Source organism: Tachyglossus aculeatus, chromosome 7 (assembly GCF_015852505.1).
Source record: "Tachyglossus aculeatus isolate mTacAcu1 chromosome 7, mTacAcu1.pri, whole genome shotgun sequence".
Taxonomy (NCBI): domain Eukaryota; kingdom Metazoa; phylum Chordata; class Mammalia; order Monotremata; family Tachyglossidae; genus Tachyglossus; species Tachyglossus aculeatus.
In genome coordinates, this window is record NC_052072.1 from 40,280,134 (window position 1) to 40,298,516 (window position 18,383).

At 40.1% G+C, this 18,383-nt stretch overlaps 1 protein-coding gene across 1 annotated transcript in view; it reads left to right on the top strand.

Moving 5' to 3' along the window:
• The window catches only part of FGF12 (fibroblast growth factor 12), a 450,538-nt gene that overhangs the window by 25,100 nt on the left and 407,055 nt on the right, over positions 1 to 18,383 (top strand). The gene's annotated exons all lie outside the window — the stretch shown is intronic.

The window sequence follows — 18,383 nt, forward strand, 5'->3', positions numbered from 1 at the left end:
ACTGCTCTTTGGAAGATTTAGCAATGTCCTTGCCTGTTGCATATTGTACCTATGGCCACTCAATGCAGACACACTTTAAAGGGAAGGGTAGATGTTCATGAGCTAGAATTCTTTCTCTGTCCCCTGAAATGGGCATTTCCTAGTGATGGAAGAAAGATGAGCTCCTCTGATCTCCTTTTGTATTCTCCCCCCTTCCCTTGGGTTTATGGCCTCTCTTCATCTCTCACATCTCACTTTTTTTGCTCTCTGAGATCTCATCCAGGTCTGAGGAAAGTCCTAGTATTGGCCTGGAAAATACTGGATTAATGAGTCCAAGAAAAACATGAAATTTTTACAGAAGTATATACAAACATACACATGGATTCATTGCCATAAGAAGCTTGGTGGAAGGAAAATATCAATAGTTTCAAGTAAGGTTTGGATAAATTAATGGTCAGTAATGGGATGCTAGAAGAAATGTTAGGTTATAGAGGAGAAATGTTTGGAATGCGAGGTGGAACAGCCTTAAACATTAGGATCACATCCTTCCCCTGGCCTGGAATGCCCTCCTTCCACACATCCAAGCTAGCTCTCTTCCTCCCTTCAAAGCCCTACTGAGAGCTCACCTCCTTCAAGAGGCCTTCCCAGACTGAGCCCCCATTTCCCTCTCTTCCTTCCCATCCCCCTCACCCTAACTCCTTCCCCTCCCCATGGCACTTGTGTGTGTGTGTGTGTGTGTGTGTGTGTGTATATATATATGTACAGATTTATTACTCTATTTTACTTGTATGTATTTACTATTCTATTTATTTTGTTAAAGATATACATATAGCTTTAATTCTATTTGTTCTGATGATTTTGACACCTTCTACATGTTTTGTTGTCTGTCTCCCCCTTCTAGACCGTGAGCCCGTTGTTGGGTAGGGACTGTCTCTATATGTTTCCGACTGGTACTTCCCAAGTGCTTAGTACAGTGCTCTGCACATAGTAAGCACTCAATAAATATGATTGAATGAATGATCAATGTCAAGAATAATAATAATGATACTTGTTAAGCATTCAATCTGTGCCAAGCACTAAGTGCTTGGGTAGATACAAATTAGGTTGGAACTAATCCCTGTCCCATGTGGGGCTCATGCTCTTAATCTGCATTTTACAAATGAGGTAACTGAGGCCCAGAGAAATTATTTGCCCAAGGTTACACAGCAGACGTGGTGGAGCCAGGATTATAACCCAGATCCGAGCTCTATCCACTAAACTATGGGCAGCCATTACATTGGAGAAACTTCATGTTTCCAGGGTATATTTTACTCATTGATTGCTCTCTGAACTATTGTGATAAGTTAGGCTGTCTTGGGAAATCATCACTCTAGACTCTCTAGCAGCAGTGGTAGTATTAAATGCTTAGTATAGTGCTCTGCATGCAAGAAGTGCTGAGAGAGAATATACAGGTGGGCGTTCCTATCCCTCGGGGATGCATAATCTTAAATTCACTTCCCAGCATGTTCATGCGTTGGCTCCCTCTCCAGTAACACTTTGTATATTGAAAAATCATCATTTGCCCAAGTAACACATTCATTCAATTGCATTTGAGTGCTTACTGTGTGCAGAGCATGCTACTAAGCACTTGAGAAGTACAAGGATTGGATGTGTGGGATGAATGAGAGAGCAGAGTGGAGGATGACACCAAGGTTGCGGGCTTGTGAGACGGGAAGGGTGGTAGTGCTGTCTACAGTGACAGGAAAGACGGAGAGGACAGGGTTTGGGAGGGAAGATAAGGAGCTCAGTTTTGGACATACTGAGTTTTACATGGTGGGCAGACATCGGATAGAGATGTCCTGAAGATGGAGGAGATATGAGCCTGGAGGGAGGGAAAGAGAGTGGGGGCGGAGATGTAGATTTGGGTGTCATCATCATAGAAATGATAGTTGAAGCTGTGGGAGCAAATGAGTTCACCAAGGGAGTGAGTGTAGATAGAGAACAGAAGGGGACCAAGAACTGACCCTTGAGGAAACATGTGCACCAATACATGCTGTAGATATGAGAATCAACACTGGCCTGGGAGTTAGATGACCTGAGTTTTAATTTTGGCTCTGCCATTTGCCTGATGTGTGATCTTGGGCAAATTTCTTCTCTGGGCCTCAGTTTTTCTCATCTGTAAAATGGGGTTTTGATACCTGTTCTCACTCCTCCTTAGACTATGAGCCCCATTGAGACCTGATTATCTTGTATCTATCCCAGTGCTTAGTACAGTGGTTGGCACATTAAAAGCTCTTAAATATTATTATTTTTATGTGAAGTTTGGCTATTCATGTTTGAAGAATCAGAAACTCTAATTTTGATTACTAGAGGGAGAAAGCACATCTATATAAAGGGTTCATTTCTTTATGGTTCATTGTTCGTCGCTCTTTAGTTATTCAGTTGTAGATATCTTTAGTATTATCTGCTACAGCTTTGAATAATCATACATTAAATGATTGATCATCTAGTCATCCTGAAAATATCATTATTTGAAATGCTGAAAGTATAATAATGATGTTTATGTACTTATTGTATGCTAACCACTGTACTTAAGTGCTGGGGTAGATATTTGATCAGGTTGGACACAGTCCCTGTTGCTCATGGGGCTCACGATCTGAGAGGGAGAACAGATATTTAATCCACATTCTACAGATGAGGAAACTAAATCACAGAGAAGTTAATTGATGGTCACATGTGTATGTATACTTATTTAGACACATGGCCAATTGGATACCATCATAGATCTGAACCAGACTTCAAAAGCTTATTAAATTAACTTTTCTACCTCAGAATCAGATCAGGCTACTGGTAAACCCAGGGTATGGACCTATTTTTTTTTTCCTCTGTTCTTCCCATAGCAGGCACATTCCTGGATTTGAATGTGCCCTTAGAATGAAGAGAAGGCAACTTTGGGCTGTTCAATCAACTGTATTTACTAAGCTCTTACCATGTGCGAAGGTGTTCAATCAATCAATTGTATTTATTGAGCGGTTACTGTATGCAGAGCACTGTATTAAGTGCTTGGGAAGTACAAGTTGGCAACATATAGAGACAGTCCCTACCCAACAGTGGGCTCACAGTCTAAAAAGCACTTGAGGATACAATACAATGGAGTAGATAGGCACAATCGGCCTATGAGGAGCTTACAGACTAAATGACTAAATATGCATAAACTGATATGCATATGAGTGCTGTAGGGCTAAGGTGAATATAAAAATGCTTAAGAGGTACAGAATCAAGTGCAAAGGCAACACAAAAAGGAAGGTGAACAGGCCAAGTGAGGGCTTAGGGAAGACTTTTTGGAGAGATATTTTAGTAGGGCTTTGAAGATGGGGAGACTGATCTGTCAGGTGTAAAAGGAGGAGGGAGTTCCAGGTCAGAGAGAGGATGTGGGCAAGGGGTCAGCAGCAGGAGAGATAAGATCAAGGTATAGTTAGTAGGCTGGCATAAGAGGAGTGAGGAATGCAGTTTGCTTTGTAATCACAGTGAGGTAAGATAGGAGAGTGCTTATTGAGTACCTTAATGCTGATGATAAAGGGTTTCTGTTCCATGCAGATATGCATAGGTAACCATTGGAGGTTTTTGAGGCATGGGGAGACATGGACTGAGGTTTTTGTGTGTGTTTTTTTTTTAATAAATTTATCTTTAGTAAAATGATTCAGGCAGCAAAGTGAAGGTTGTACGGGATAGGGAGAGACAGCAAGCAGGGAGGTCAGCAAGGAGGCTGATGCCTTAAGGTGGGATATGATTAAGTGCTTGGATCAGCATAGTGGAAGTTTGTCCTGAAAGAAGTTGTGCTGTTCTTAGGATTCCTAGGCTATGTCTGCCCCAGAACCCTGGGGTACTGCTTTGAAAATGACCTCTTTAAATGCATTGAAAAGTAGCCTAGAAACTTGAGTTTATAAGTTTCCCAGATTGAGCAATCTACTTTTGATTCACAGAAAGCATCAAATATAAAGTTCATTGACTTATTTTTTCCCCAGACTAAGCCCCCCTTTTCCTCTGATCTCCCTCCCCTCCCCATTGCACCGACTCACTCCCTTTGCTCTACCCCTCTCCCACCCCACATCAGTTATGTATGTGCATATTTATACTTATAATTCTATGTATTTTTTATTAACGATGTGTATATAATCCTATTTATAATGATGCTACTGATGCCTGTTAACTTGTTTTGATGTCTGTTCTCGCCCTCACCCCCCTTCTAGATTGGGCAGGGATTGTCTTTGTTGCTGAATTGTACTTCCCAAGTGCTTAGTACAGTGCTCTGCACACAGCATGTGCTCAGTAAATACAATTGAATGAATGAAATGACATTAATAGGCAATCTAAGGAAATGATTTAGGAAAATAGACCTAATATGTAGTCCATCCTATGGAAATGCACTGCCATAGGATGCATGCCATGGAGGGTTGTGGGGAGCGGAGGTGAATGTGCTTGTGTGCATGCATGCCTGGCTCTAAAACTGACCTGATTGGCTCTAAACCTGGCCAGCCTGCCATTATATTTCTGTCTTTGTGCATTGAGAGCTATTCATGATCACCCCTAAATACCCAAGAAGTAAAAACTTATGGTCTAGCCATAAGCTGTCAGCTAAGTTATTCTGTCATGTCCACACATACCTTAGAAGCATTTTACTTTAAAGCACCTTTCTGGCCCCATCAAGTCATCCTTGAGCCTTATTTTCATCTTGCTTTGCACCACTGCAACAGAAAAGACTCAGGCAACAGGAACATGAGGCCTCCACAAAATATAGAAGGTTGGGAACACTGTAGCAGTCACTGTGACTGTGGACTCTGAGCTCTGAATAGTCTAAAACTCTGCTCCTCTAGCCACAGTAACCTATTACCTTTTTTCTTTTTTTTTCTGCATTTGTCCTTGTCGTTTATGATTTACTGTGTTTTTATTTCATTTCTCAGTATGTCAGCAGTCCCTTCTTTATTAATTAAAGGGTTGGGGGAAGATAGATTATGAGCTCTTAGGGAGCCAGGGACCATGTCTAATTTTCACCTGTATACTCATTCCCAGAACTGCTTTGTACACTAAGTGCTTAATTATTATTATTATTAAAGCAGGAGCAGATCACTTAGTTGGTCATGTTACTACTCTTAGTAATCTAGAAATCTGACCAAAGATTGTGAATTGATGTTCTGGGCATGTCCTTGTATATTTAAAAGTCAGTGAATAAAAAATTTGAATGCAATTGCAGACATCACTGGGCCTTCAAATGAGCATTTCGTAGCAGTGGGAGAAATGGATGTGAACAAAACTTCTGCAGCTGCATTATTCCATCTCTTGAACCATCCAACTATCCCCTGAATTATTTTTTAACATTCCAGTGCTTAGTGTTTGTTTCATTTTAAAAAGATGCATTTTTTTAACTTAGCTCTTTCAAAGCACCAGAAATGATTTTCTATTTGTAGTGAACAGTCATTGCAAGAAGTGAAACAGCATGGCCTAGTGGAAAGAGTGTACTTTCACTCTTTCATGGCCTTGGAGTCAGAGAACCTGGTTCTAACCCCAGCTATGTCACTTGTCTGCTGTGTGTCCATGGGCAAGTCATTTAACTTTTCTGTGCCTCTGTTCCCGCAGTCTTCTAGACTGTAAGCTTGTTCAGGGTAAGGAATGTGACTCTTATTGTACTCTTCTAAGTGCTCAGTACAGAGCTCTCCATACAATAAATACTCAATAAATAAATGCTAAAATGAGGGTTAAGACTGTGCCCCCAATCTGATTAGTTTGCATCTACCCCTGCCACCTAGTAAACACTTAACAAAAATGTAAAAGAATATTACTATACTACTAAGCCCTTGGGGGAGTATGATGGAATGAGTAGACATAATCCCAATCATCAGGGATTCTACAATCTAATGGGGAGGACAGACACTAAATAAATCATAGGCAGGAGAAAGCACTAGAGTATAAAGATATGTTCAGAAGTGTTACAAGGGTGAAGAGGGTGATGAATACTTGAGGGCTTAGGTGATGAAGTTGTGTTGAAGTGGTAGTTGATTTGGGGGAGGTTAGGTGCAGATATAAGAGAATAGGTGGAGAGATGAGAGTCTCATTTCGATGGTGCTTTATTCACTGCAACTACCCCCTCTTGGAAACGCCAAAGCATCTGACAGAGGAAGACCACTTGTAGACTGGAACAAAACTACATTAGGAATAAAAGCAAGTGAAGAGACTACAAAGTGCCTGTTCATCCTGCACTGGCTGATATTTCAGCTGTGCATTTTAAAAGGCTCCTCCAGCAGTCTGCAAGGTATCTGTTTCTTTGAGAATGATGCACCTTTTGGAATTCTCACCTTCTGTCTGTCTTCCCTACACCCATCACACATTCACATGCAGAGATTCATGTGCTTTTCCCAATGCTAATTCTCCATAAAGTCTCCTCAATAGCTTTACTGCATTGCACTCTTTAAAACGCAGAATGAGTGAGCCTGGTAAGAGTTCCTGGCAACCGTCATTTCTCTGGTACTACGTCAGTGACTTCCCCCTGCGGTGCTGTAAGGGAAGGCTGCAAAATTAGAAGAGTGCCAGAAGACAAGTGCACAGATTTCTTTTCACCAAACAGTTGCAATTATAAAGTTGTAATAGGAATTAGATGATGATTAATGCATTTTAACTTCCTTAGGAAATTGCATGTTCACCACTGGTTATTAATACTTGTATGAAAGCGTTTTCTTGTTTGCAAAAGGGAATAACAATTAATGCCATCTTTTGAGTGCTTATTCTGTGTAGAACATAGAGTGCTTGGGAGAGTTCAGTATTTAGTGACAATTCATTATCCATTCCCAAATACGTAGCATTTTTGTCATTCCCATTTTGCAGATGGAGAAACTGAACAATATAGGACTCTGCTGATTAAGTTGTCACAGCAAGTCATTATCAGAGTTGGCTCATCTGAACCACAAACCAATGAATATTTATTTTTTGTTGTTTTATATAACTGCCAATGGCAAACTGGCTATGCAAATGACCCTGAAACAGAAATATAAAATGTTTTCTACACAAAACACCTGAAAACTATTGACTTCTAGGTCTGAGTCTGAAAGGGTGAGGGAGGGTAAAATTTTTCAGTAAGGTGACTGCTAGAAACTGACTTTAAGGATCTTCGAGTAGCTGTTTGTAGCTAAGGCAGGGCAGCACTTTTATTATTATTAATAATAATAATATTTAAATGCTTACTATGTGCCAGGTACTGTGTTAAGCACTGGGGTGGATACCAGCAAATTGAGTTAGACAAAGTCCCCGTCCCATGTGGGGCTCATAGTCTCAATTCCCATTTTACAGATGAGGTAACTCAGGCACAGAGAAGTGAAGTGACTCACCCAAGGTCACACAGCAAAGTGGCAGAGCTGGGATTAGAACCCATGACCTTTTGACTCCTAGCCCCATGCTCTATCAGCTATACCATGCTGCTGCTTCTAAAAACCCCACCCCAAAACAATTTATTTTTATCAGATCAGGTGTGAGTTCACTTGATGCTGACAGCTTATTTAACATCTATTTCTGTCTACTGCCTCCAACCAGTAGCAGAAGTTGATATGAGTTTCTACAGAATGTCATGTGTTTATGTGCATAAAGATGTTGTTGGTGGTGAAATATTTTCATTTTTAACTCTGGTCAGCATACTCAGTTGATTCCATGAAAATAGTATTGTGAAAAAATACTGAGTGAAATATATCGTTTCCCATGGTAAATGATGTAAAGTGCATGAATACATTTCTGATAAATGTTTTAAAAAACCAATACAACTAAGTATGCTTACATAATCAAATAGTAATGTAAAAATGAATCCATAATAAAGTATTGAATAGGACATTTTGAGAACAAATATAAAGTAAATCAAGCAAATTACTTTTAAATCCAAATTTTTAAAGGTATTTAAGTGATTATGTGCCAGGCACTGTACTAAGAGCTGGAATACAAAATAATCATGTTGAGCACAGTACATGTCTCACCTGGGGCTCAGCCTCCATCCCCATTTTGCAGTTGAGATAACTGAGGCTCAGAAGTTAGAGTTGCCTGAAGTCACACAGCAGACAAGTGGCAGAGCTGGGATTAGAATCCATGTCCTCTGTCTCCCTGGGCTCCTGCTTTTTCCCCTAGGACACACTGCTTCTCGGAAAGAGGCACCTCCAGGCAATACACTAAATATGTCATTTTGTCTATGATTAATAGATTTGTTATTAACTAATGCTGAATTCAAATGGGCCTTAATCATCTAATCAAGTCACTCAAAATATTTCAAAGTTTAAGGGGGAGGGTAAAGTATTTAAAAGGAGGGAAATTTTTCAGAGAATAGAGCAGACAGTTTAAAATGAATTAGCCAAAGGTGCATCTAGGCATTCTTTTAAAAAAAAATAAATAAATATTGCCCTTAGTTCGAGGACTGGAATGCCCTGCAATTAGATAATTTGAAGGTGGTGTGGTTTATCTGAGAAAGCAGGGGACAGGGAACCTGGAGTCGCTGGCCTTAGTTCCAGTTCTACCACTTCAGCACTTAGAACAGTGCTTGGCACATAGTAAGTGCTTAACAAATGCCATCATCATCATTTATTATTATTACCACTGACTTACTGTGTGGTTTTGAGCAAGCAAGTTAAATGACTTCTTTTGCCTCAATTTCCCCATCTGTAAAATGGGTATAAAAACCTACTTTCCCTTTTTCAAATTTTCATCTCCAAATAGCATAGGCACTCCAGATTTTTGTATAATTCTTAGTCCAGTACTTTGGCACACAGCAAACACTTAATAAATATTAAATATCATTAAACAATTTCTGAGAATGAGATAGCAATGCCATATTTTTTTTTTAACTAGTGAACATTTTCTGGTTCAATATTTTTGGTTGTTTTTTTTTAATCTTGTATGTGACTTTCAATGGAATAAAAAGCCTCTTTTTTCTCATAGAAATTTTAAGACACTTAGTGCAACATTACCTAAATTCCTAATAAGTCAGGGCATTGAATCCATTTTATATGGATCAAAATTAAGCACTGTGAGGTCAAGCGACCTTAAGTCACTCAACAAGGCAGTGTTAAAGCCACAAATACAAGCCAGAATTTTTTGGGCTCATGTCACTACTTTGAATGTTCGGGAATCAGCAGGCTGTGGGGCAATTCCAGCTTTTCAAATTTCGTTGTTTGACTTGAGGAGGTGAGGAAACTAGAGTTGAACAAAGATTGGAGGAGGGCATCTCATGTTGTTGTGCTGCCTGTTCTAACAGCTTCAAACTGTGGGTTTTAGAATATTGATCTCTGCTTTATTCCCCTCACCTGACAATAGTAGCAATGGTAATTATTGAGTGTAGACTGAGTGCAATGCCCTATAGTAAGATCTTAGGAAAGTACAACGCAAAGTGATGTGTTCCCTGCCCACATGAAGCTTATAATCTAAAGAAAGATACAGACATTATAATATGTATTACTAGAGTAATAATGTGTGCAAGTGTGTACATACACATATATCAATGTATATACACAATTAGAGGACATGTATAAATAGAATATAGCATGCTTGGTAAATGCCATGGGCTTCATTTTCAGTCATGGGTCTCTATGAAGGACAAAAGTTCAGCAAAGGTAACCTATGTAATATTTCAAGGTCAAGTGAAGATGATATTGTCTCTACAACACACATACATTTCTGAACCTGATAAACATATGTAAAAAGTGAGAACTGTTGTACTGTTCAGTAAAATTGTGCTAATTGGGTTATTTGATTAAAAATATTCCCAAGGAAAAAATGCAACAGCACCACTTAGCTATGATCACTTTTCCCTTCCTGAAATCATAGCATTAAAAATAGGAACAAGATCAAGAATGTCAAATTGACCTTGGTTACATAATACAGGATCTTTCTAGGTCCTTAAATTAGACACTAACCCCATGACACTGGGGATTTAATGAGTCAACCTTCAGCAGGGTTGGAAATTGTCTTTGAACTGAAACTTAGGTAGTTGATTGTTTAAAGAGATTTTTTTTTCCCCCCACTTCCTAAGGTCCTCTGCTTTCCTGGGCCTGCTCCTTTCTATGTCACCTGTTTGCCTCCCACTCAGCTATTTTACCTGCTTTCTATATTGAAAGGTTTCAAGAAGGGGATTTTAATACCAGGCATCAACATTGTAGATCTCAAGTTGAGCTAAAGTCTCCAGTGTTGCGTCGGATAGCTCACTTGTAGGAGGCCTCCAGAAAAGTTGTGGAATCAGAAAGGAACATCATTAAGTATTCTGCTCTGGTTATGCCCTTCAACATATGACTAAAAACTCTACATGGGGGTTTCAGGAAAGAGATCAGGTTTTCTGAAGGAAGTGGTGTTTTTTTGTTTTTTTTGTTGTTGTTTATCAGCTGCCAACCAATTTTCTAACTGGGTGATCAGGTGAGAATTTTGCTAAATACAGAATGGAAATGATTAAAAAAATTTGGAAAGCCTTTTAGCAGCCAGCTAGCTATTAGAAGACACTTTGGAATAGGGATAATCTGTTATTTTGGAGGATTTTAATGAAATTCTCCTGTTTGGTGGATGGATCACACCTACACTTGAATAATAAAGCCAATGATCAGTGTCAGAAGACACAAGGAAGAGAAGCAAATGGATCTGGGGATTCATCCACATGGCACCACTTTCTCGATTTGGAAGCCCTAGCAAGTCACTCAACCAGTTTGTAAGCTTGTGGGCAGAGAACATTTCTACCAACTTTGTTGCACTGTACTCTCTCAAGTGCTTAGTACAGTGCTTTGTAAATCGTAAGCACTCAGTAAATACCATTGATTGTTTCTTCGAGTGAATTGGGTTTTGCTGTATTCTTTGATATTTATCACCATAAATATCTCATTTTAAAAATTTCCCAATTTCCTATAGAATCTTTCTTCACAATCTTTCTTCAGTATGATGAATTTCCTCATGCGGTTAAGACCTTAGTTCCACTTTTGCCTGTGATTTCATCTCACAGTAAAGTTCGACAGATTTTAGTTGATAAATCAACATTACCTAATGGTGCTGTGGTATTATCCTCAAAGACCAATCCAGTGGAGTGCACACCTTCTTCTCTTTAAATGAAAGGAAATTAATTCATGGTATTTATTGACCACTTACTGTGAGCAGAGCATTGTACTAAATGCTTGGGAGAGTACAATTCAACAGGGATGGTAGAAATGTTCCCTGCCCACAGCAAGCTTACATCTAGAGCAGGTGTACACAAATGTAAATATTCACAGATGCCTCTTTGGTTTTTCTGTGGCCAGGGGTAGGGTGGTGATGACTGGAAATTGAAGGAGTTTCGTATAGACTGGAACAAGGTATGTAGAGGAAAAGATAAATCTGTTTTAGCATTTTCCTCACAGCTCTAGGACTGTTTTATGTAGAGCATTCCAAGGAAATACCTTTAGAGTTCAAAAATGGAATTCACACATTTAAAATGGTGAGGGTCACGCCTGCAATGGTGCTTATTCAGTGCATACTGAGCACAGTACACTTAAGCGTTTGGAAAAGTACTTCAGAGTAAAATGGCACATTCCATGCTTACAAGGAGTTTTTTGCAATCTAATGGGCAAGTCTGATGTGCAAAATATTTACAACTCATAGGGATTGTAGATAGGGTAAATATCAACTAGGGAGTAGAATGAATATACCAGGATGAAAGATTGGAATAAATTCATTCATTCAATCATATTGAGCACTTACTGTGTGCAGAGCACTGTACTAAGCGCTTGGGAAGTACAAGTTGGCAACATATAGAGATGGTCCCTACCCAACAAATGGGCTCGTAGTCTAGAATAAAGCTAAGTATTGAATATGTGTATGTGAATTAAGTGCAGAGGGTGGATATAAAAATATAGGTGTTAGTATTGGCTCGGGTTAATACAGCTGGGGATGTTGGGAATTTTAATCAGGGAAGATTTGTTTGAGGAGCTAAAATTTTAAGAGGTGTTTGAAAATGGGGAGGGCTGACATTTTGAAAATTTGGGGAAAGTGAAGTTCCAGGCCAGGGAATAGCATCAACAAGGGGTGAAAAGCAGGTGAGCCATAAACAGGTGCAATAAGAAGGTGTTCTTGGGAGAAGCAAAGAGTGGGAGCTGGGAATAGCTGTTGAAGAAAGCGGATATATAAGATGGTGAAAGCTAATTGGGAGCCTTGAGATCAAAGGTAAGGACTTTTTGATGCATAGGGAGCCATTGGAGATTTTAGAGGAGTATAGGAATGTCTGCTGAGTGATGCTTCAGGAAGATGATCTGGACTGAAGCGGGGAGAGGATGATGGAAGATACTGTAGTCCACCTGCTATGTGTTGAGTAATTGATCAAGGTTGATAACTCTTTGGGTAGTGAAGAAAGGGTGGATCTGGGGAATATTTTGGAGAACAACTGGCAGGATTTAGCAGGTAATTGAATGTAAGAGCTGAAAGACAGGTTTGAGGTTTCTGGAATGGGGAATGTGGTGATGTAATTGACTGTGAGCCCACTGTTGGGTAGGGACTGTCACTATATGTTGCCAACTTGTACTTACCAAGAGCTTAGTACAGTGCTCTGCACACAGTAAGCGCTCAATAAATACAATTGATGATGATGATGATGTAATTCATGGAGAGGGGAATTTTTTTTGTTGGTGTTTTGGGGTTTTTTTTATTTTTTTTCAGGGGAAAGATTTAGGAGTGAAGGTGAATTTGAAATGCTAGTGTGTCATCCAATTTGAGATGTCCTGGAGACAAGAGAAGGTATGAGATTTGAATAGTGGTGAGTGTCTCATGGGTGGAAGTCTTAGTTAGCCTATAAGACAGTCAAGGGAACTGTAAACATTGGGATTGAGTCCTGCTATACATTTCTATTCCTGCTATTACATATACATTTCCAAATAGTCCTCAAGGGGCTTTAGTTCCAAACTATAGAAGGGAAAACTACAGAATATCTAAATTACATAGATCATAGCCTATCTACTCCAAACCCTATTACCTTTATAAGCAAGTATCTCTGGGAAAATAGGAGAGGGTTTTCGCTTCAGAGCAATCCAGAAAGGGTCTATGCAGCACATAGGGATAATCTTCTCCAAAAAAGGAGATAGGTTTCAGGAGAGGAAAAATGGAGAGAAAACTTTAATTTTTTTGTTGGGGGGAGGGGCAGGGGTTGGGTGCATGGCTTCCTTGGTGAAAGCTGGTATATTGCCTCATTTTCCATTATGCTTTTCATCTGCCGTTGCCTGGATGATTAGTGAAACAATTTATGATACTTCTGTATATGTTCTTGAATGTATATTTCTAGGCTGCAGTACACCTGTGATTCTTGAAAGACTGTCTCTAAGATTTTGGATGATACACAAAGTCTGTTGAGTTTCCCAGGGAAGTGGAAGCATATTCTAACACCTGCACACAGGACTGTTACACTGAACCAATAACATCTCCCAGCACCTCATGTCTCAGATAAACTGAGGTTTACAGAAACCTGGGTCATTCCCCCTTCTAGACTGTGAGCCCGCTGTTGGGTAGGGACCGTCTCTATATGTTGCCAACTTGTACTTCCCAAGTGCTTAGTACAGTGCTCTGCACACAGTAAGTGCTCAATAAATATGAATGAATGAAGTCTATTTAAGGTAGATATAAGGACAGGAGGTGTGATATCAAAGCAGAGGCATTCTACAGCTATTTAAACATTCACAGATCCAAGAACTCCTCCACATCATTGTCCTGTACATACCATCCCAGCACCTCTGAAGATTAAAAATGGCTCCGGCTTCATTACAGAGAGAGAGAATCCTGAAGAGATAACATTTTCATATTTCCTTCTAGACACCTCCTACTCCTGAAGATGTGGCACTTTATAACAGGAAAATCTTGCAACCTGCATTGACATAGCTCTCATCCTAAATTCTGAAGAAGTCCCTGTAACAGAGCTGTGAAAAATGGAAAAGCATCTGGGCATGACTGTCATCTACAGTCACACAGGGGGGCACCTTTCTCAAACACTCCAACAATTCTTCTTTCTTCTTGACGATGGTGATGATGGTGGCACCTTTGAGATGCTAGGGCACCTCCTCAGTGCTCCACATGTTGAGATAAAAAAAAGAACAATAATATAGACTGAAAGCTCATTGTGGGAAGGTAACAAGTCTACCAACTCTGCTGTAATGTAGTCCCTGAGGGCTTAGGGGATAGAGCATGGGCCTGGGAGTTAAAAGGACATGGGGTTCTAATCCTGTCTCTGCCGCATGTCTGCTATGTGACCTTGGGCAAGTTACTTAACTTCTCTGGGCCTCAGCTGCCTTATCTGTAAAGTGGTAAGAACCATGTGGGATAGGGACTGTGTCCAGCCTGCTTAACTTGTATCTACTCCAGTGCTTAGAACAGTGCTTGGCATGTAGTAAGCACTTAACAAGTACCACAATTATTATTACTTTACATCACTGATCTGCTACAGCCCAGTCTGCACACTTCGGTTTCCTAGCGCCAACCTGTTCATGGTGCCCTGATCTCATCTATCTTACCGTCAACCTCTTTCCAACATTCTCCTTCTGTCCAGGAACTTCCTCCTCCTCCATATATGTAAGACCACCACTCTCTCCCACACTCAAAGCTTTATTTAAGGTCACATCTCCTCCCAGAGGCCTCCCCTGATTAAGCTCTCTTTTTTTCCCTGGTTCCCTTGCCTTCTATGCACTTTGATCTGTGACCTTTCAACATTTTTTATTCACCCCATCCTCAGCCCATAGCACTTAGTGGAACGGGTTCTAATCCCGTTCCTCCACTTCTCAGCTGTGCAACTCTGGGCAATTCCCTCATCTGTAAAATGGGAATTAAGACTGTGAGCCCCACGTAGGGCAACCTGAAAACCTTGTATCTCCCCCAGTGCTTGACACATAGTAAGCACTTAACAAATACCATCATTATTTATTATTGTATCTGTAAATTGTTTATATTAATGTCTGTCTCCCCCTTTGGACTGTAAGCATGTTGTGGGCAGGGGACATGCCTACCAATTTTGTTTCATTGTACTCTCTCAAGTGCTTAATACAATGTTCTGCACACTAAGAGCTCAAATGCCATTAATTGATCAATTGTTACAACAAATTCCAGAAGACAATTACCCATTGCATATTACCTAAAAGAATGCTTCATATGTCTTAGTTATAGTATTTTCTAAGTGCTGATTTGCCAAACCTTGAAGCAGGTCTCAGATGATCAGAGCAGACACAGGCTCACACACAAAAAATAGGATTCAGGCTGTGGTAATGATTTTTTTTTAAATTGAGAGGAAAATCGCATTCTGTACAAGGAAGAGTGTCACCTGTGGATGAGATTCATAGGATCCTGGGGCCTTTTAATTATTCTGCTACTGACTCAAACCAGACTATTTAGATAGGGAAACTTTTGGATTTCATTTGATCATTATAAGTCTATTCACCACCTTCTCCATTATGTTATGGAGATGTAACACTGATTTTTAGATCTGTGATACTACTTTATTGAATGTAATTCTACATTCCACTTCAAAGGTCTATCCAATATTTCAATTTGGGCATTCACTGCTTGTAACATTTCTGAAGATTATGGCTATGCATGTTTAACAGTGGAGAAATTTCTAGATGAGAAACATTTGAGTTGTTTAAAATGGCAGAACTGGCCCCTGAAAGGTGCTGGATTAGCTGAAGAAATACAAGCCAGAGATGTAACTGATACCTGAATGGTTAAAAAAAAAAAAAATTTGGAATCTTTTTTTAACAGTTGCTGAATATAGACATCACGCTTTCCTCTTTTAAACACAACTGGGAACAGCATTTAGATTGCAAGATGTATCAACGTAATAAATGTGTCCTCCTTGTCACCTTGTAACAGTTTTATATGCCATTAATTGCTCTGACATGGTGATGATGATGTTGATAGCTAATCTATTGGCCTAATATAGTTCCTCTGTTTCTGAAAAATAATGACCTCGGACTTTCCCCTTCCATGCATTTTGGGCTGGAATTTGGCTCCCCTTCTAATTGTACTGCAGATATTGTAGCTGCATTTCTAAATGGTGCACTTTAGCATGACAGCCAGAAATCACTTTTGAAAAGGAGGACTCTGAGGGAGGAATTGCTTTTGGGATCTCAGAGTTTCCCATGGCAGGGAAAATGGAGCAAGGGGTGTTAATAAATATGGGAGCAGAGGAGGAAAAAAAGTTTCTTGCTCTCTCACCTTACACTGACTTTTCCCATTGCAATGAAAATGAAGTAATCCCAGCATCAACAGTGGACTAGGATGGAACCAGTGGGAAATATCATGTTACATTCAGCACCTTCTAAGTGTACTCATCTGAAAAATGGTAATTTGTTTTGTTTTTTTTGTGTGTGTGTGTGTGTCTGTGTGTGAGAGAGAGAGAGAGAGAAAGAAAATCTAGAAGGAAGGGTGCCTGCTGGAAGGGAAAGGGTAAGGATGCTTTTGGCATATGCTCACTCTCTAGTAGCATGTAATCAGTGTTCCTGTTGTAGTGAATTGTAAAGGCATAACTAATTGGAGATACTAGTGTCCAGCAGAGAAGGAATTGGCCAGGGCAACTTGCTTCATTGCCCAAAAAAGCTCTCCAATGAGAGAAAATCAAGTTTGAGATGCAACGCAGTGGTGGACAACAGCTGTGCTGGAAAAGGCCAGGCAGTGAGGGCTAGGAGGTGAAACAGAATTCTGAAGTCAAATGTCAGAACTGCAGGAGACAAGAGGCAGAATGCTATTACCTAAACTAAAATTACACTGGTGCCTTGGGCTGCAAGCTGACATGATGGAACAAGCTAGGTTAAGTCTTCTCCTTTAGTTTCCTCCCTCCTAGGTTGAGATATTGCAGATGTTTAACTTGGGACAGAATAAATCTCACTCTGCATTAGCACTGTAGCTAAGAATTCAAGCCCTGACTATTGTACTACAGACATACTGTATGAAGCAGTATGGTCTAGAGGATAAAGCACAGACCTGGGAGTCAAAAGGACCTGGATTCTAATCCGAACTCTGCCACTTGTCTGCTGTGTGACCTTGGGAGAGTGACAACTTCTCTGTGCTTCAGTTTTGTAAATGGTGATTAATACTGAGCTTGTGTGTGATAGGGATTGTCCACAACCTGATTATCTTGTATCTGCCCCAGTGGTTAGTACAGGGCTTGACACATAGTAAATGCTTAACAAAGGCAACTTATTATTACTACTATATAGAACAGTGTGATATCCAGGGTATCAAGCATTTTAGTACAGTGCTTTGTACACAGTAAACACTCAAATACAATTGAATTTTGAATAATGGCTTTGTTTGGCTCAACTAGCTTGGTGGAGTGCAGCTATTTTCAGGGTGGGGTTACAGCAGGTGGAGTAATGAGGGCTTTTTACCTGGATTTGGAAGCCACAAGGTAAGGAAGATCTGAAGGTGACAAACTCCCAAACCAGGCTCCTGGGACCTGTCTTGTGACCAGTGTATCTGTAGCCAGGAGGACGTTATTCTGACGTAGAAGGATGAGAATGCAGGTTACTGGCAGGAAGATCAAGCTACTGGAGGGCAGGAGTCACGGATAAACTGCTGAGTAGGACAATGAGTATAAAATGACTTTAGCAGAAAGATGATTCCTTCAGTATGTACTGTTGCTCTTTGCATTTGAAAAAGAGGCCACTGGTGATTTTTCACCCTTGAGTGCATTTGTGGATGAAAAGGTCAATGCAGGACCAAAAGCCCAGGCCAAAATGTAAACACAACTGTCTCATTCTGTCAGATTTGCTTGCAGGCTCTGGTGTTATTTTCTCTTTTTTGCCTCCTTGTCTCTCATTTCTTTATAGCTGCCATATGCCATACAGGCTTATTCTTGGCAACTGATTCGTAGGTTTCAGCTGAGATGCAGTATTATCTGAGGCTTTGTTTTACTATGCTCTGGAAATGTTTCCTCTGCACTACTTGCTTTCGGCTTTTCAATTTCAGCTTTCTGCACAGCAGTTATTTGTATCCTACTGTAATTCTTTCTCTTTACCTGTCCAATCTACCGAAGCGGTGTTGAGTATTTTTTTTTTTTATTGTGATAATTGTTAAGCAATTACTGCTTGTCATTCGGTTCTAAGCACTAGGGCAGGTACAGTCCCCCTCCTGCATGGGATGCACATTCTAGGAGGCAGAACAGGTATTGAATTCCCATTTTACAGTTCAGGAAACCGAGGCACAGAGAAGCAAAATGACTTTCTCAAGGTCACACAGCAAGCAATTGGCAGAGCCAGTATTAGAAACCAAGTCTTTTGACTCATAGGCCTGTGGTCTTTCCACCAGGCCAAGCTTCTTCTCATAATGATAATTGTGGTATTTAAGTATTATGTGCCAAACACTTTACTAAGCACTGGGGTAGATTAAAGGTGAGCATAGCTTCAATTCTTGAAGACTTAGTTCCA